Source organism: Gouania willdenowi, chromosome 8 (assembly GCF_900634775.1).
Source record: "Gouania willdenowi chromosome 8, fGouWil2.1, whole genome shotgun sequence".
Taxonomy (NCBI): Eukaryota; Metazoa; Chordata; class Actinopteri; order Blenniiformes; family Gobiesocidae; genus Gouania; species Gouania willdenowi.
Genome location: NC_041051.1, coordinates 11933082 through 11954288, shown reverse-complemented (window position 1 = coordinate 11954288; position 21207 = coordinate 11933082). Strand labels below are relative to the sequence as shown.

Sequence of the window (21207 nt, the reverse complement as noted above, 5' to 3'; positions counted from 1 at the left end):
AGCTAGGATAGCATTAGCCGCTAATCACACTGGCTTTTTTCACTGGTGGTTTATGTTTATGAGAGGAGAAAAAGGAGCACAGCTCCTCGCTTCAGCAGGCAGTGAAACTCACCGAGTTGGATGTGTCGCTGGTGGGCGGGGCTTCACTTCAAACGCGCATAAGAAGCGTATGCGGACATTTTTTGATCTTGCAAAACCTGCAGAATGTTTTGTGCTCTTGGCTCTTGCCAGGTTACCTGTTGACCACGCTGTCAGCAAAATAACTTGCCTTAAATCCACAAAGTAGTTGTTTCATAGAGAGGGAACACTGAGACGAGTTGGATGATATACTGTATATCTGTGCTCGCTATAGGTATGTAATGCTGAGCAGCAAAATGTGAGGATCCAATTAAAGCTGAAGGTGGATGCTTCATGGCACTCAGTAGATAGGAGCCAGACAGGCTGAAAGCAGCTGCTACCAGGTGACTGACTTTTTTGAAGAGCAGATAAGTGCAGCAACATATGTAGATTGACTTTCGCCTATCTGCAAAGCTGTTTTTTTTTTTTTCCTTTCATTTTTTTCTTCTCCCAACACGTTTCAAAGAGGCGCGAGTCTTTAATGGTGGCAGGCGAAGCCAGTCCTTGAATGCAGCTTTGACAAGCTAATTTCATTCAAGGATAGAAGGACCTGAATATAAACTGTCCGTGTGGCTGTGAACAATCAAAAGAGCCTTTAATGAATGAAAAGCCAATGTCAGATGTTAGCAAAGATGGCTAATGAATTTAAACTGAATTGGAAGGAGTAGCTGTGTTATCCAAAGGCCTGAATGGATGTTGACGTTCCAAACGAAACCCCATTAGCAGCCATTGCAGCACCTGTCAGGTGAGCAGGCCCAGGAGGGTTCTTTTTTACTTCCTTCTTGGGATTCTGTCGTTTTGACCTTAACAACTCCGAGGGACATATTACAACTGACATTGCTTTAGTTACAGACACAAGCGTGGAGTCACGCACAGCCTGGCACAATATAAGAGCGTGCATGTGCAGCGGAGGTTCCCAACACAACGCTTTCCATTGGAATAATGAGGTGTCAAACCACACCATCTAGTGGTACGGAGAGGAACAACCTTTAAAGGACAAAATGGTGCAGGATAACCACCATCAGAGCTGATTTATAGATAGCTTCATTTTGGATTCAAGCAGAAGTGAAAGTAATTGATTGCAAGTACTCACGTTACTGTAATTGAGTTGCTTTTATGGGGGCTTTTTTGAGTAGATTTCTAAATCAGTAATTTTACTTGTACTTAAGTACGTTTTAAAAGAAGTAAAGTAATTCATTACATTTCTACACCCAACCATTACTGAGAAAATTATTCTTTTTTGTGATTATTATTTTTATTTCTGTTTCATGGTCTCTAAACTCACATTGAACATAATCCATTAGTTTCTGACCAATGCTCAGCCATTTAATTGGGTTTAGGTTGTAGGTTTCTACCTATTGTGTTGTTAAGCACGTGGCACATTTGCCATGGCACTGTTTTAGAGTTAATACATTTAGCTATACTTGGAGCATGAGCATTTAAAAAAAAAAAATTATAATTTATTGGTCTTATTTTATTTGAAAAATAATTGTACATTTTGACAAACCTTTTATTTTATAAAGATGTTCCAATTGTGCAAGATTTGGTCTCTTCCTTTTTCAAGTGTATACATGAGATGTTTACTGTGTACAAGGGAACGTAAGTAACTAGTAACTTTTACTTTGAGTACTTTTTAATTGAGCTACTTTTTACTTGTACTTGAGTATTATATGTATGACTTCTGCTTGCACTTGTGTTCAATTTCAGTCAAATAACAGTGATTCTGCTTCAGTAGGAAATAACAGTACTCTTTACACCTCTGGATTCAAGTCCCTTTGTTATTTATATAAATACTGCCTATAATTAAAAAGTGTGCTTTTTTAAATACTTACAATTGAAGCGTTTCATCTCATCAAAACATCATCCACCAGGCTACACGTGAGCCGCCGCTGTTGTCCTGCCAAGAGGGCATTGTGTTAAAACACATAAATGGGAAACAGCAAATCTCTACGCTACAGTGTATACAGCACTTGTCTCACATGATGAGGAATCTAGTCATGATAGAAGGAGGGCATGGAGTTTAGATATTATGGAAACATTAGAAGAAGCTGAGTGGGCGACAGCTTGTTTAAAACCTCAATCACAAACCATTAATACTCGAATGAAACTGCTACAACATACAGTAAGTGCTTAATGAGGACATACAGTACATAACCCCAGAGAAACTCAATAAATGGTCCCCCGGCATTCCAGATACATGTGTGAAGTGTTTGACTGAGAAAGGTACTTTGGTTCATTGTGTATGGGAATGTCCTAAGCTGGTAACTTTTTGGAAAATGGTTGTCCGCACTCTAAGTACAATCACAGGTATTCAGGTGTAGCAAAGTAGCAAAACTTTGTATATTGGGGATATACCCAGATCACTAACTAGAAGTGTAAGACTCTGATCAACTTTGGCCTCGTGCTGGCCAGGAGGATGGTTGCTCTATCATGGAGAGAGACTGAAGTATCCTCTACACCAGGGGTCTGCAACCTGTGGCTCTGGAACCTCATGTGGCTCTTTGACTCTTTTGCAATGGCTCCCCATAGCTTTCAATTATTTTCTTACAGAAGGTATTAATGATGAATGATTTTGTCACCAAGTAAAATCACGATATAACGATTTGTTGACTTAAAAATAAATCACATTGTGCAGTGACTCAGCCACCTTCCTACTTCACCTCCTGCAACATCTACAGATTATTCACTTTCCCTGCACCTGTGGTTAACCTTGAGTTTTAAATCCCTGGTAAGATAACTAAATCAACTAAAAGACTATTCTGGTCTGGAAGTAAATATACATTAATTGTGTGGGGATTGATAGAATTTGATACACTATGATGTCTTCATTAAAAATGTATTTTTTGGCTCTGGAAGGACTTTAATCCAGGTGAGATGAGGCAAAACGGCTCTTTTGAGAATAAAGGTTGCAGACCACTGCTCTACACACTTCTGGAGTAGCTGGCAATGTGTGTTACATTAAAAAAGCAAACCTATGTCAATAGGAATAAAGTGCACGAATTTAAAGAGGCGTGGGCACACTTAATGGACTTTCTCAACTAACAATATATTCTATTTATCTGTAAGGCTGTTGGGTGTGAAAAATGATGTTTTTGTTTTTTAAATTATTTATTTATTTTGTATTTATTTACTATTATTGTAATTTTTTTCTTTTTTTACTTTACTTTTTGTATGTGTGTGTATGCAGCGAGGTCTGCTTGTATCTCATTGTGTCGATGTGTTTTGTATGTCCTTATGGAAAATCAATAAAAAACATTGTTTAAAAAAAAAAAAAGTCTGAATCATTGTATAGTCTAAATGATCAGATCAGATTGCATTAACAACATTGCATTTTTTTTTTTTTTTTTTTTTTTTTACACAATTTTATACCTAAAAATACAAACCATGGTGTGGTGCAGCGTTCTGACCTGATTTATTTGATTTTAATTAGGGTTTTGTAGTGCATTTCTTCACATTTGAAATGTTTATTTAATTCATTATTTTGGACAACACAAGGATGTGTGTTGGAACAACTTTGGACGTGTCATATAAGCTGTTACTGTGCGCTCTCATTGCGCATCGGAGCAGCCACAGCCATCAGTCGGCTGCACTGTTAACAAACAAGGCAATATATGACCCTTTAGGTCAATGTTTTTCAACCTTGGGGCCGGGACCCCATGTGGGGTGGGCTGGAGTTGAAATTGGGTAGCCTAAAATGTCTAGTAATTGGTAAAAATGACACAAATACACATCACACACAATAAATATAAAATATTGTATCGGATGATTTCACCTGGTACCAGAGGTTTTCAACCCCAGCTAAATATTATTATAAGTCAGTTATCTATATTTTATTTCATCTAAAGCCAATCTAAAGTCATCATCCATCTCACTACTGGTTTCCAGTCCTGTCCAGTGTGCCCTTCTACCCATGTACAGCTGCTCTTCTATGAATGAGAATGTGTTTAAAAAATCATGACCCCAGGTAAAAAGCAATCATGTGTAGGGATGTCTGAGATAAGTGAAGCACAGACTCGTTCTGTGTCCGACTTAGAAATGCATGAACCAAGCAGTGGAGCTTACCATTCCGACTTGTTTGCAAGCTTGCACACTGTAGCTGATCTTACGTATATGGTAGTGGCAGATGTGTCATTAGTTATGTGGACGGTACATCAGTGCAGAGGTTGTTATTCATCATGTCTGTAATAAATAAAGCAACAAAGACTGGCTGCAGAAAGACTTTCATCATCATCTATTCTTTTTGACTGAATTTAAACAGAAAGGGTGAATAAAACTAACAAATATGCAGATCACTAATGGATCATTACATGTAATTTTAACAAATTTTCAGGACATCCCATGCACTGCGGTCTCAAAAAATTCAAAGTTTTTAATCAAATTTTTTCATGATTTTTCTATAGAACCACAGTAGTTTTTTAGTTTAATCGGGTGAATACTTTTTGAGAAATGGCCAATTTAGTGATGGGGGTATGTTGATTTCCGTGCGTCCTTATTTTTCTTCCAGTTCAGCTTCCAATATCTCAGGAATTACACCACATAGAAAACTGATATTTGGTATAGCAATACTACGGTGGCTGGGAAGTGTCAGGTGAATGCATTTACAGAAACGAACACAAATGCAAAAAGGTCACAACACGAATGCAAAATGGCCACAACGGAAGTGTTTCCGACGGACCGGTATTACAGACGGACACGTTTCTGGCGGATGTTTTTAACCCAACAGAACAGAGAAGAACAAGAAGAAGACATCGAAACGCGTATGAAAGTTGATTAGGATACTCTTATATTTTTCATATCAGGCTATCATATCATAATACCCGTCTGACTGTCCAAATGTGATACCGGTCCATCGGAAACACTTCCGTTGTGGCCGGTTTGCATTTGTGTTCGTTTCTGTAAATGCATTCACCTGACACTTCCCAGCCACCGTACCCAGCCACCGTACAATACAGCTCCACCTACTCTCTTACAATATACACAAATATCTGCTATACATCCTATCTAGAGGACATGCCAGCCCCTCAAATTTGGAAAAAGTGTGTCGGAGGTTTGTGGCTGGAACATGTTTGGGCCTTCAGTAAACAACTTTGCATGTACCTCAGCTCTCTATAATTTGATCAGATTTGAGCTACAAACATAGTTCACATCACTAATGATTAGTCACATATACTGTTGTATGCACTGGTTCTTGGGTGACAGTCTCTTGAAATCTGAAAAAAACATTTTTTTGTTCATTGGACCATAACTGCATGTGGGAATGTAAGAACAAATCTGATCTCTGTTTTAATTCATAGTATAAAGATGACTCTTTTTTTAAATGTAAAACATTTTTTTCTTTATGTAATCCAACTTTGGGTTATTTTACTACTCGCTTGAGGCCATTGTAGCTTGCTTCTGTGACTTATAAGCATAGTTTTTCACTAGTAACATAGAAATTATAAAAACCATTGTATACATAATTATACTAATTATGAACACATTTCTCATGTTCTACATTTTCTACAATTTATATTTTTTAAGTTAGTGCGTGGGCCATTTGTTAAAATAACATGGAATTACCCTAATGCATTACTTACAAAAGTTCAATTGAGGCCCGAACCGACAACTGCCACTGGTGCTGTAAGTCAACAATGTACCACCTCCTTCAATTCTGGCGTAAGCGCTATCTATTAGATATTTGTATGTAAAGCTGCAGTATGTAGAATCATGATACCTTACCGGTATCCTTGTGAACGTGCACAACTGTGGCGCTCTTTAGGATTTTTTTCTCAATGGAGACCAGTGACAAATGTTGGGACTTTATCTTGTATTGGAGAGTTTTCCCCTTGTTTTAGAGACTGACATGAATGGATGTATCACTCTGTAGTTACGTGCGACTGTTGCTGTGAGCTCGTCCCCCCCCACACAGCTCACACAGGTGGCTACAGTGATCTCAGCTGCCGCTCAGAGCAGAGTGACAACCACCACTCGCGCATCCAGACTGCAAATGAATTGTGTATGCTCTCGCCACTTTGGATATGCTTCTCTTAGGTTTACATGCGTAATGTAATCCAGTAGGTGGGGCAGACCCAACGCAGTCACAGGGATCTGCAAGGATGCAAAGCGGACCTCTGAGTAGTCCAGTCCGCCCGAGTATGTTTGGGACTTTAGACTGTTGCTTCACCAAGTCAGTCTTCCTTTTTCCGCTTGCTTTGCCGTGTAACCGTTGTGCCTATAACGCCGCAATGGAGACTTCTACTGCTGGTGGTGTTGTGGTAGTCGAGACCGGTCTTGGTCTCGAGACCAAATTTTAAAGGTCTCGGTCTTGTCTCAGACTCTGAAGCATTTTGACTCGGTCTTGTCTCGGACTCGGGCTGCCTGGACTCGGGATTTTCTCTCAAGACCAGCACTAATTCCTGCTATTTTTAAACTTTTTTATAATGTGATAACACGGAGAAGAACGGGATAAAACAATCCTTTATTCATTATGTAATCCACCTTGTATAATGACCACAACCTTCCTTAATGTGACTGAGTGACATGTGTGACACACGTGTGTGGCTACGGTGTCAGTTTGGACCGCGGAGCAGAAGGAGATATGAACTAATCACCGGTAAAACTCCAGAAAACAATCACCAGTAATAAACATTATCTCCCTGGTAATAAAACAGTAGCTCTAACAACAGGTAAAATGATAAACTGGTGATATTACAGCCTGTGAATGCAGTACAGGGGACGCACTTACTCCGCCTCTGGGTCCTAGTGCCAGCCGGCTGGTGAAGCATGTTCCGTTTACTGAGGTCCGTGTGTGTCAGCATGTTTATGCCTCTGTTCATCTACTCTTTTCATTATATCCATGTCTTTTAAAGCTTTTATTACATAGTATCGGCTGTCGTCCGGGCCGCTGCCATCTTGGATTATGTCGTCACCAGCGCGTCATCACCACAAGTTGCACAAGCCAAAATGACTCAAATAACTATAAAGAGGTCTTATATTAGTCTATTATCATTTTAAAGTGGTGTTTTTTGTTGCTTTAGACTCCAATTACATTTATGTATATAATATGTTCACCACAATATAAACAGGTTCACAATATATTTATTTTTTATAGTTTCTGTTTCCACTGTATCCAGAATAATAATAATTCTCAACAATTATTTAGTTTCACATCTACCTGTAGCTCTATGTTTTTTACACTGATGACAACTTGTTTGTAGTTTTATTTCAGAAAGTTTCACTTTTACAGTTACAGCTGGAAACCTTTGTTAATTGAATATCCTAGTTATATTACTGCAACCAAATTAAACTATATCAACTTAGTGAATTAATAAAAATAACCTGTGTAAAGGCTTTTTCAAACTAAAAAATGATCTTGTGAAATCTGTGACCTGTACAACTGAAAAAATCAGAATCGAGAATCATTATTTCTTGGCAGAAATGCTTTTAAACACTTGCTGTACATTCAGCTGACATAAAAATCTTGTTTTCAAATATGTAGAATAATAGTGAATTTATCAGTAGTAGTTTTAATATTTTAGTTAATTTTTTGCAGGCACCTTTGTTGTCCGTCAAATGTATTTAAAATAAACTAAAATTAAAGAGAGAATGTTATTTAACTGTTGAACCTTGTCATAGTTTTATTTATTCATAGATTTTTTTAAATTGAAAAAAAATGTTTATGGTCTTGGTCTTGACTCGCTCTCGGTGCATTCTGGTCTCGGGCAAGTCTTGGTCTCGGATAGTGTGGTCTTGAACACAACACTAGAAAGCACACAAAGCATTTCACCAAGTTTGATTTCTTAAGATATTATTTTTTATTTATTTATAGTTGAAATGAAAGCCGTCAGAGTAAACACTACTACTACTACTACTGCTGTCTCATTCTGTGCTGTGGTGATGAACATCTGGAACCGTCTGATTCTCCTCTGAAGTGAATCTGTAATCACACACAAGACGTTTTACAGGCACTAGTACAGTAATTAACACCTATTTTTATATTAAATGTGTGTTCAAACGAGAGGCTTTGCTTACATTGTTTTTGGTTGATTGATAGAAGTCTTTCTTCATCTCCGTCTTGTGCTGATGTTTGTGTACTCCTGTCCTCCATCTTTCTTCTCCTCCATCAGTGGATCCTGGTGGTCAAGTCCAACATTTTACAGGAGTTAGTAAAACGTGACTTCTATTTATACATTAAACATGTGAGTGTCTTTCTGTGGAAATGAGAAGTTTTACTTACATTGTTTTGGTTAATATTGTTTCTTTCCTCTGCTGGCGTCTCCTCCTGGGGCTGATTGTGGGACACTGTGGTGGACAATTTACAGGTTTTAGTGTAAACAAACATCTATTTCTCTCTTTTTTTTTTTTTTTACCAATGACAACATTTTTACAATAAAAACAAGTTCAGTGTCTTTCTGTGTAAATGAGAGGTTTTGCTTACATTGTTTTGGTTAATAGTCTTTCTTTCCTCTGCTGATATCTCCTCCTGGGGCTGATTATGGGACACTTTTGGATGCTGGTGCTCCCCCATTTTTCTCCTCCTCCATTGGTAGATGATGGTACTCTTCCATCTTCCTTGTTCTCCATCAGTGGATTCTGGTGTTCAAGTCCAACATTTTACAAGCATTATTAGAAAGTCATTTTTTACAATAAACGTGTCCAGTGTCTTTCTGTGTAAACGAGAGGTTTTACTTACATTGTTTTGGTTAATAAAAGTATTTCTTCTCCTCCATTGGTAGATGCCGGCACTCCCGTCCTCCATCTTTCTTCTCCTCCATCAGTGGATGTTGGCGTTCCTCTCCAACATTTTACAGGTGTTAGTAAAACGTGACTTCTATTTATACATTAAATATGTGATCAGCGTCTTTCTGTGGAAATGAGAAGTTGTACTTACATTGTTTTGGTTAATATTGTTTCTTTCCTCTGCTGGCGTCTCCTCCTGGGGCTGATTGTGGGACACTGTGGTGGACAATTTACAGGTTTTAGTGTAAACGAACATCTATTTCTCTCTCTTTTTTTTTTTTTTACCAATGACAACATTTTTACAATAAAAACAAGTTCAGTGTCTTTCTGTGTAAATGAGAGGTTTTGCTTACATTGTTTAGGTTAATAGTCTTTCTTTCCTCTGCTGATATCTCCTCCTGGGGCTGATTATGGGACACTTTTGGATGCTGGTGCTCCCCCATTTTTCTCCTCCTCCATTGGTAGATGATGGTACTCTTCCATCTTCCTTGTTCTCCATCAGCGGATTCTGGTGTTCAAGTCCAACATTTTACAAGCATTATTAGAAAGTTATTTTTTACAATAAACGTGTCCAGTGTCTTTCTGTGTAAACGAGAGGTTTTACTTACATTGTTATGGTTAATAAAAGTATTTCTTCTCCTCCATTGGTAGATGCCGGCACTCCCGTCCTCCATCTTTCTTCTCCTCTATCAGTGGATGTTGGCGTTCCTCTCCAACATTTTACAGGTGTTAGTAAAACGTGACTTCTATTTATACATTAAACATGTGATCAATGTCTTTCTGTGTAAATGAGAAGTTTTACTTACATTGTTTTGGTTAATATTGTTTCTTTCCTCTGCTGGCGTCTCCTCCTGGGGCTGATTGTGGGACACTGTGGTGGACAATTTACAGGTTTTAATGTAAACAAACATCTATTTCTCTTTTCTTTTTTTTTTTTACCCATGGCAACATTTTTACAATAAAAACAAGTTCAGTGTCTTTCTGTGTAAATGAGAGGTTTTACTTACATTGTTTTGGTTAATAGTCTTTCTTTCCTCTGCTGATATCTCCTCCTGGGGCTGATTATGGGACACTTTTGGATGCTGGTGCTCCCCCATTTTTCTCCTCCTCCTCCTCCATTGGTAGATGATGGTACTCTTCCATCTTCCTTGTTCTCCATCAGTGGATTCTGGTGTTCAAGTCCAATATTTTACAAGCATTATTAGAAAGTCATTTTTTACAATAAACGTGTCCAGTGTCTTTCTGTGTAAACGAGAGGTTTTACTTACATTGTTTTGGTTAATAAAAGTATTTCTTCTCCTCCATTGGTAGATGCCGGCACTCCCGTCCTCCATCTTTCTTCTCCTCCATCAGTGGATGTTGGCGTTCCTCTCCAACATTTTACAGGTGTTAGGAAAACGTGACTTCTATTTATACATTAAATATGTGATCAGCGTCTTTCTGTGTAAATGAGAGGTTTTGCTTAATAGTCTTTCTTTCCTCTGCTGATATCTCCTCCTGGGGCTGATTATGGGACACTTTTGGATGCTGGTGCTCCCCCATTTTTCTCCTCCTCCATTGGTAGATGATGGTACTCTTCCATCTTCCTTGTTCTCCATCAGCGGATTCTGGTGTTCAAGTCCAACATTTTACAAGCATTATTAGAAAGTCATTTTTTACAATAAACGTGTCCAGTGTCTTTCTGTGTAAACGAGAGGTTTTACTTACATTGTTTTGGTTAATAAAAGTATTTCTTCTCCTCCATTGGTAGATGCCGGCACTCCCGTCCTCCATCTTTCTTCTCCTCCATCAGTGGATGTTGGCGTTCCTCTCCAACATTTTACAGGTGTTAGTAAAACGTGACTTCTATTTATACATTAAACATGTGATCAGTGTCTTTCTGTGGAAATGAGAAGTTTTACTTACATTGTTTTGGTTAATATTGTTTCTTTCCTCTGCTGGCGTCTCCTCCTGGGGCTGATTGTGGGACACTGTGGTGGACAATTTACAGGTTTTAGTGTAAACGAACATCTATTTCTCTCTATTTTTTTTTTTTTTTTTACCAATGACAACATTTTTACAATAAAAACAAGTTCAGTGTCTTTCTGTGTAAATGAGAGGTTTTGCTTACATTGTTTTGGTTAATAGTCTTTCTTTCCTCTGCTGATATCTCCTCCTGGGGCTGATTATGGGACACTTTTGGATGCTGGTGCTCCCCCATTTTTCTCCTCCTCCTCCTCCATTGGTAGATGATGGTACTCTTCTATCTTCCTTGTTCTCCATCAGTGGATTCTGGTGTTCAAGTCCAACATTTTACAAGCATTATTAGAAAGTCATTTTTTACAATACACGTGTCCAGTGTCTTTCTGTGTAAACGAGAGGTTTTACTTACATTGTTTTGGTTAATAAAAGTATTTCTTCTCCTCCATTGGTAGATGCTGGCACTCCCGTCCTCCATCTTTCTTCTCCTCCATCAGTGGATGTTGGCGTTCCTCTCCGACATTTTACAGGAGTTAGTAAAACGTGACTTCTATTTATACATTAAACATGTGAGTGTCTTTCTGTGTAAATGAGAAGTTTTACTTACATTGTTTTGGTTAATATTGTTTCTTTCCTCTGCTGGCGTCTCCTCCTGGGGCTGATTGTGGGACACTGTGGTGGACAATTTATAGGTTTTAGTGTAAACAAACATCTATTTATTTTTTTTCTACCAATGGCAGTATTTTTACAATAAAAAAAAGTGTTGAGTGTCTTTCTGTGTAAACGAGACACTTTACTTACATAGTTTTGATTGATAGAAGTCTTCATCCTCTGCTGATGCCTCTTGTGTCTCAAACATGGTGGGAATAAAAACGTAATCTCTAAACTCTTAACAACCTAACTATACCTAAACATATTTACCTGTTTACGAGAGTGACGGGAGAATTACGCCCACTGTGGCCCGTCATAAAGAAACAAAAAATTAAATCTACAATCTAAAAAGGTCCAGGTGCCAGACGTCACCGGGACATCAGAAGCCCCGCAAGACGCAAAGGGCCAGCTGTGATTAATCACCTAAATTAACTATTTACAAAAGGGTGATATTATAAATACAAGCCTTGGCGTGAATGTAACCAAAGGCTAAACTCATCCAGCCAGATGCAAGGACTAGCTGTGAAAGACACGTTTAAACAAGGAACTCATCTAGAAAGACAAGAAACAGAAGACTCTAAGATGAGTCAGAACTGTCACCTCACCAAGGCCTCTTGGTCACAGACTCACACCGACAGTCAGAGCCGAATGATGGAGGTTTCTCAGAACTTACCTGTGGCCCAGCCTGGGTCCAAACCCAGAGGGTCAGCCCAGCGAGGGTCGGTCCAGCCTGGATCCAAGCCTAGATCCGAGCCCGGAGGGTCGGACCAGCGAGGGTCTGTCCAGGGTGGAAACGAAACCGGAGGGTCGACCCGGCCTGCGACTGAACCCTCGGGCTCTGCCCAGCCTGCGACCCGACCCTCGGGCTCAGCCCAGCCTGCGACCCGACCCTCGGGCTCGGCCCAGCCTGCGACCCGACCCTCGGGCTCGGCCCAGCCTGCGACACGACCCTCAGGCTCGGCCCAGCCAGAGACCCAACCCTCGGGTTCGGCCCAGCCTGCGACCCAACCCTCGGGCTCGGTCCAGCCTGCGACCCAACCCTCGGGCTCGGCCCAGCCAGCGACCCAACCCTCGGGTTCGGCCCAGCCTGCGACCCAACCCTCGGGTTCGGCCCAGCCTGCGACCCAACCCTCGGGTTCGGCCCAGCCTGCGACCCAACCCTCGGGCTCGGCCCAGCCAGAGACCCAACCCTCGGGCTCGGCCCAGCCAGAGACCCAACCCTCGGGTTCGGCCCAGCCAGAGACCCAACCCTCGGGTTCGGCCCAGCCTGCGACCCAACCCTCGGGTTCGGCCCAGCCTGCGACCCAACCCTCAGGCTGACCCATACCTGAAATAAACAACAAAAAAAATGTTTAACGAACAGTGATATTTAAACATATTCATTTCATTACATTGTAAATAAAGTTTTTAAAGCTCTTTTTTAACTGAAACATGTTTGGACCTTCCTTTAGATGTACATTTAAACTGTTATACGGTCTCACATACAGAAACACCAAATATTTTTGTTGTTGTTTGCAGAATGTTAGACAGCAAGACGAAAAGCTAAAAAGAAACCTAAAAAAAACAATTAGCGATGAAAATGCAGGAGTTATTCAGCAATAATGAGGGGAAAATGTACATTAAATTACCTCCAATTCGTAAAACTCGGCAAAGTTTTTCTTTCAGTTAGTGCGTTGACACTATTTAACAGGTTCACCATGAAGTTAAAGCAGAGTTCAAATAATAAACATTTCAAAAGAAGGTAGAACAACAATTTTTAAGAGGTACAGGGAGGAGGGAGATGTTGACTGACATTGAGAATTAAGAGCATATATATATACACACACACTATTGTTTTTGTATATTGTATTATTATTATTATTATCATCTTGTATTTTTCTTTATTTGTTTTTCAAGGGCTTAACGGGCAACTTGGGATGATATTTTGTGATGTACATGCTATGCACTTTTATACATACTGTATATATATTACATTTATGCTGTCTTCGTGCAATGAAGATTGTCATTGTGATTCATTAGTTTAGAATAGAAGAAAGAGTAGGAGTTTATAAGTTACACTTCTGTATTTGATGCTTTATGTTCAAATTTATGCTCTTTTTTCCCCCATTTTAATTATTTTGTTTGCATATTCAAAAATAAACAATTCAATTCATTTTAATTCCCCTTATAAAGTTTAGTTTATCCTTTCTTCGGGAGGGCAATGATTATAACAATAAAGCAAAAATAACAAATGTATTTGTTTATTTCTTGGAAGATAAACCATTTAAATTTAAATAAGGAGACATTTTAAGAAAGTAATCAATGTAGGAAATAAAGTATGTATCTATGTAAATAAATGAAGTAAATATTCAAGCACAAACAATGCAAACAGTATCTGTGGTAACTACATTTCACCCACCTGATTGGCTGCTTCAAAAACAAACCAAAACAAATAGTTCAGCATCAATTTTATCTAGAAAAATATGAAGTGAAACTCGACTTTAAATTATTTATGAACTATTTAAGTACAAATTTACATTAAATCTACCTCAGTCAGTACAAGACTTAAATAAATCTACTTTTTTTTTTTTTTTTTTAAATAAATAATTAGACCTCTGCAAAACAGTTGAAACAGCCCAAACGTTTTAAAACCATTTTCTGTCGGCCTATAATGTAAAATATAAACGTCTCAGGCCCCGAACCTGATTTAGACAGACCTATAGATTATAAATCATAATATATGTTTAACTTTTCAGTGCTAAAATGATGAAATAAGGCCTATCAGGTGAGAATAATTAAAACGTGTCTTACCGTGAGCCATGCGCAGGGACATGGTTCACTTTTCTGGTCTCGTCCTCTTATAAGTCCTTTTTCTGAAGTTCTGGTCCTGGTCTGAAGTTCTTCTTCTGGTCGTGTAGAGGTCTTCTGATGACTTTTCTTAGTGTTTTGTAGAGTTTTTCTCTCCTTTCTCAGCTCACAGATGCTAACAGATGCTAACAGCTCTCCTCTCAACGTCTCTCGCTGCTCGCAATGAACGTTAAAGTTCAGCAGGTGAATTTAAATGTCGCATCCAACTCGTTTCCGTGGCGACGACGTCACGCAACTTTACGTAAAAACTTAAAAAAAACTTTTCAAGACGCACTGTCTATTTTTGTTTTTATTTGGGAACAATGCATACATAATGGCTATCTTAGCGTTTTATATGAACTATAAAAATAAAAAATATTTACGTAAGGTGAAACGTTCAGTTTTACGACGCACGTGACCACTTTTCACGTTCTGTCTGTTGCGTAAAAGTCATCGCAATCCCCCGGTTTCCCACGGACTCTGAACGCACCACCGAGATCCCGTTGGGCCAAACCTGCCAAAATTAAAATTAAATGAATAAAAGAAACAAAAATAAAAATGTTTAATATGTATAAAATAAATGATTAAATGAATACAAGTTAAAAAAAAAAGTATGTAAATTATATTTGTATTTTCTTTTTTATTTCCACTTTTATTTATCAATCTATTTCATTGAATTTTTCAACAATATTTTTTTTGTTTTTAATGTTTTTTTTTGCATGCATTTATTCAATGATGTATTTATATTTGAAATTATATTTTTACTTTTGTATTTTTCCCCACTTATATTTATTTATTTGTATTTAATCTAAAATTTTCCCTTTTTATTTTTGTTTACACGTACACGTATTTTGTTTACGTGTATTTTATATATATATATATATATATATATATACAAAAAATAAAACAATAATAAATAAAAGAATATTCACAAAATAAAATCTTATACAATTTTATTCTATACTTTCACTTTGTCAAATATAAATCTGGTTATTATTATTATTATTATTATTAATAATAATAATAATAATAATAATAATAATAATAATAATAATAATAATGATAATAATAATAATAATAATAATAATAACAGCTCTTCATCATTCTGTGAATAATAGGGATTTGGTTGGTTTGATGAGGTTTAGTCAGTTTAGTCCCATTGGTGTGTGAATGTGAGTGTGAAGTGGTGAATGAGCTGATATGTAAAGCTCTATATAAATCAAGTCAATTTGTCATTTAATAAATAAACCCAAACAAAAATGTTATGTTGGTTCATTAAACACCACATATGTATTTAATTATACAAAAATACTATAAACATGAAGCCAATTGTGTCAGTGTGTTTTTTTTTTTTTTTTTTTTTTTAAATATAATTACCTTTTATTAAACTGTTAATTGTCGTGTGTGTATGTTTTGTGAACTCTCAGTGTGTGCATCTAAACAACATGTTTGGATAATAAATAAAACCAAGAAGCTGATTTTAATCAAGATATTATACTATTACACATATACTATGTGTTTTAATTAGATAACCTGTTTAATTTGACTCTCTTTCAACATTATTTAATGTAAGAGTGGGGTCAGGTTTAACTTTCTATTTTATATTTTGCATTTTTGGAATGTCAGTGCTAAAAATAATATTTTCATGTTTTTAATTGATTTACTTTTTGAAGCATTAATATTATAGTATACAATAGCAATGTTTTAATGAAAGTGATTAGTACACATTCAGAGCCAAAAATGCAATTTGATGAATATTTTGCCTAATAATTTTTTTCGATGTTTCGGTTTCAGCCAAAAAAATTCATTTCAGTGCATCCCTAATGTTACCTCCAGCAAAAGAAACAATATCACAGTACAATGTGAATGATCTCTGCCTGCTGTTAAAATGTTGTCGTCATCCAGGGAACTTATTAACTAATTTATTCTGTATTATTATATCTGCACTGTGCTGTAAGTTAGCGGGTCAGAAAATGAATGGATGTGTTGTAAGTTATAACCATCCAGTCTTTTTAAAACTCTTCTTTTTAGGTTTAAAGACAAAAAAAATCATGTTTTAGTAAAATATAAATGTTTCTGGCAGGAGGCTGTAGGATAAGTGCCAACATAGCTCTAAATGTGTCATAATTTAGCAAACGACACTTAATGACAGCCTTCATGACACCTTATTCATAGTAATGACAGACATTGACAGCGTATTGTCAGCCTTATGTATAAGACTTCAAGTGCTACCCTCCAGTGCCTACCCAAGAGTGAATTGATATTTTGATTTTTTTAATTTTTTTTAAAATTTATAATATAATTATAAATTATTTATTTTTCCATTTCTGATAGCCCACAGTACCTATAAGTTTGAAAGTGTCAGCATTTTTTGCTTTTCATAGCCTAAATGACTAAACATCACTATTTCCTGGTACGGCACAGTCTCACTCTGCTGTAATGCAGGAGGAGGCCACGCCCTCTCCCAAAAGCACATTGCTGCTCTGCCTCTGGCCCCATAGCATGTTTTTATGTGTTTGCTCATGCGCAGTCATTTCCCCAAGAAGACAACCATTTACGTAAACAGGCAGCTTTCTACACTGCCTTTGGACGTAACCAAGCTATGCTAAATGCTATACATACTGTATGTTCAGAGTGCATTAATGAATTGATACAGCTTGGCCGCTGCTGCTCCGTTCTCTAGCTAGTGGGCAGAATATAATACTACCGGCAGGGTGAAAGTGGTAGAGACAATAGAGAAACTTTCTTTTGAGGAAAAACGACAGCTTTTAAAAGATGGGAGAGCAACACCTGAGTCGTATTCCATAAAACGGGTTATGTTCAAACTCTGAGTATGTTGGGGCTCAAATGAGAGAAACTCTGACAATCCCATTCCTAAATGCCAGGTATGTTCAAACAGAGTCACTGAGGGACTTTGACCTAAGACCACCTTCTGTTAGGAACACCACATCAGCAGTTTCCCAAGTGACGACTCAGCAACTTGTCTCTGATTGGGGAAAGACTTGTCACAAAACATCAAATGGCATTTTGTCTTTTGAGAGCACCGATCACACATGAAGGCAGAGAGCATGTGCCAAGGACTTTCCATACAGTTAATGTAATGGAACTGCCGTTACATGTGATACTTGGTTTATTTAACATACCTCTAAACATTATATAACATTTAATGGGACTTCAACCTATTCATTTATCTTATCGCACACATGGTCCTGTCTGTGTGTATGGGTATATGGGGCGACCATGACTAAAGTGGGAAATTGGCCATTTTCGGTTTGAGAAGTTGGGGGTTCAAAGTGTCCTTGAGCAAGACACTGAACCCTAAATTGCTCCCAGTGGTTGGCTCGTGCCTTTCATGGACACTATGTTTAGATGCTCACATCTTACAGAGAACTATCACTGTTAGCCTTGCCAATAGTAGGTTTAGTGAGATTTAGCAAAATGTAGCAAGAGAGTGGGTGATTTTAAACACAGCCCTGCTAATACAGAGGAACTACAACAGGAACAAACAAGACTGAGGCAAGAAAGAGAGACATTTATACTGGATGCTTCCACAAGGTGGAATTCAACGCTTCAAATGATCACTTGTCTACTGAAGAATCAAGAGGCTGTTGTTGCTGCTTTAGACAGAAGCACAAGCTGGTCATGTTAACTCCGTCAGAGCTGGTCCCAACGTGTTGCTACTCTCAACTGTAAATGGCTCAAGATGGTTACTGTGCTCAACCCATGCTTTAAGGATTTAAAGTGTCGTTCAAGAGGAGAGAGAGAAGAGGTTTGGACCAGCCATGAAGCTCTGCTGCAGGAACGGCGTAAAGATACCACCACCACACAGGAGCCAGCAAGGAAAAAGATCCTCCTTTTCTCTTCCTTGTCTTCAGACTCTGATTCAGATGAGGAAGCCCTGTGTAACAGGGCCCTGACTTTGTACAAAGCTGAATCCACCATCAGTAAAACAAACTGCCCTCTACAGTGGTGGTCCAGTCCAGCAGGGACCCGCCCACAGCTGTCTGTCCTGGCCCGCAACTTTCTGACGAGCCCTGCCACTTCTGTCCCATGTGTGAGGTTGTTCTCACTTGCAGGTCACACAGTGACAAAAAATATCTTCCTTGAGCTCTGATAATGTCAACTGGCTAGTTTGTCTGAGCTGAAGGATAAGAAATAGGCCTGAAGGTGTTGTGAGGCTGATGGGTGTTATTTTTTGCACTCAAATGTTTATCTACTGTTATTTAGTACTTGGAGTTCCAAAGAGATTTAGGCCAAATGACCGTTTATATTTCAAATTTTACTTGAATTAAAAAAAAAAACACTATGTTGATTTGTTTTTTTTTTTTTTTTTTTTTTTTTTTTTTTTTTTTACCATTTCAAGCCAACACTGCTGTGAAAAGTACATAATGTAATTGAAATGGCACTTTTACTTAGATTTGTTAAATTTTTCCACAATTGTGACATTAAAATTGTTTGAGTTTACTGTATTTTTGCAAATATAGTTATGCGCTTAAAATGTGATTAATTTAAATTATTAATTACAAAGACCCAAGTTAATTAGATTATTTTTTTAAATCAAGTCCCGCCCCTAATATATATATTAGGGGTGGGACTTATACACAGTGATGGGAGGGTTACTTTTAAAAAGGAATTTGATACAATTACAAGTTACCTGTTAAAAAATAGAATCAGAAACTTACTCTAAGTATCTCTATATTAAAGTAATGTAACTGATTACTTTTGATTACTTCAACACCAAACATGCAAATAAAGACAGAAAATTATAGAATACATGTAACCTGCTCACTGTATTATTTTAGACAGACATAAAATCACCTTCTATAGTCACACTGTATTAAAGGGAATGTATTAGTTTAACACAGACTGGGAGAAACCACAGTAGTTTAAATAAAAAAAGGTTATCAATCAATTTACTCATTAATTATGAACAATTCAGTTGAATCATTGACCTAGACCTAGTGTTGTAGTAGTCGAGACCGGTCTTGGTCTCGAGACCAAATTTTATAGGTCTTGGTCTCGTCTCGGACTCGGAAGCATTTTGACTTGGTCTTGTCTCGGACTCGGGCTGCCTGGACTCAGGATTTTCCCTCAAGACTGTTCGCGACCAGCACTAAATCCTGCTATTTATAAACTTTTTTATAATGTGATAATAACACGGAGAAGAACGGGATAAAACAATTCTTAATTCATTCTTTAATACACCCTGTATAATGACCGTAACCTTCCTTAATGTGACTGAATGACGTGTATCACACACTGTGTGTGCGCGTGTCTGGCTACGGTTTCAGTTTGGACCGTGGAGCGCAAGGGAGATATGAACTAATCACCAGTAAAAAGCCCAGTAAAACTTCAGGAAACACTCACCAGGAATAAATATTATCTCCCTGGTAAAGATAGTAGCTCTAACAACAGGTAAAATGGTAAACTTGGTGATATTAGCAGTATGGGGACGCATTTACTCCGCCTCTGGGTCCTAGTGCCTGCCGTCCGGTGAAGCCTGTACCGTTTACCGTGGTCCGTGTGTGTTTATTAAGTCCGTGTGTGTCCGTGTGAAAGTCTGCATGCTTATGCCTCCATCCATCCACTCTTTTCATTATATCCATGTCTTTTAAGGCTTTTATTAAATAGTGTCGGCTGTAGCCCGGGCCGCCGCCATCTTAGATCATGTCGTCACCAGCGCGTCATCGCCGCAAGTTGCACTAGCACAGAATGACTCAAATAACTGTAAAGAGGTCTTATGTTAGTCTATTTTCTTTTTAAAGTGCTGCACTGTGCATGGAAACAAGGCCGCACATCACAACAACAAACAGGTAAATATGATTTTGGCTGTTACCTCAGAAATGTCCATCGCCAAAAGAATATTGATGACCCATAAATCTATATCAATGCAACCCGATGCAACCTTGTTATGTTCCGCAATGCGCATGAAGAAAAGTAGAGGCGTGGCTTCTAATAGATGGCAGAGGCAGGGGAGGAAGTGGAGCGATTTAGGGCGGGACATCAAGACGTTTCTGAGAAACTCCAGATATCGGCTTTAAAGAAACTTCAATAGCAGCTTCCATACTCTCCCAACAAGATATATCTCAAAACAAGGCAGCACAGAAACACAGAAACATGGAGAAAATGACAACAACTCAGAACAGCTGGTTCAGTGAGGCGCATCCACAAACCCAATCTTTCCTTTTGTACCATTCCCTGTGGAAATTACGAACAATTTTCTGACCTTACCTTTGTTGAAGGTCTGGTAGCTCAGGTGTTGGTCTCCCATCTTTTAAAAGCTGTCGTTTTTCCTCAAAAGAAAGTTTCTTTATTGTCTCTAGCGCTGTCATCCTTCCTGTAGTGTTATCCCACCCACTAGCAAGAGAACTTAGCAGCAGTGGCCACGCTGTATCAATTCACTAATGCACTGTGAACTTACGTATAGCATTTAGCATAGCATGGTTACGTCCAAAGGCAGCGTAGAGAGCTGCCTTTTTACGTAAATGGTCTTCACATTAGGGAACTGACTGCACATGCCCAAACACATAAAAACACAGGCTATGAGGGCCAGAGGCAGAGCAGCAATGTGGATTCGGGAGAGGGTGTGGCCTCCTCAACAAATAATCGAAATATCAGTTCAATCTTGGGTAGGCACTGCCTGCCCTGCCTAAACTAACTGCACATCACTGACTGCAGAAGACGTGAACGCACTTCAACTTTTGTCGGGCAGCCAATAGTAATGCCCTGAAACAGCTCATGAAGCACTCTGTTTGTAAAAAGATCCTTGATTGGCTGAAAAGTCACCTCAGTCTCCTGGATTTCTAAAGGTTTTATACAGGGCCAAAATAAGCTGCAAAAGTTCAGAGTCCACTCAGAACACTTTGAATTACAATATGCTCAAAGGGATTATGGCATTCTAAACAAATGAAGCAAACAAAAAAAAAAAAAAAAAAA

At 38.3% G+C, this 21207-nt stretch overlaps 1 long non-coding RNA gene across 1 annotated transcript; it reads right to left on the bottom strand.

Moving 5' to 3' along the window:
- Nucleotides 1-8822: 8822 nt before the first annotated feature.
- LOC114468745 (uncharacterized) lies at nt 8823-11601 on the bottom strand. The gene is made up of 5 exons (XR_003674673.1): nt 11587-11601; nt 11207-11371; nt 10104-10442; nt 9189-9343; nt 8823-9051 (listed from the first exon to the last, which is right to left on the bottom strand). It is a non-coding gene; the product is annotated as an uncharacterized LOC114468745 (long non-coding RNA).
- Nucleotides 11602-21207: the final 9606 nt, after the last annotated feature.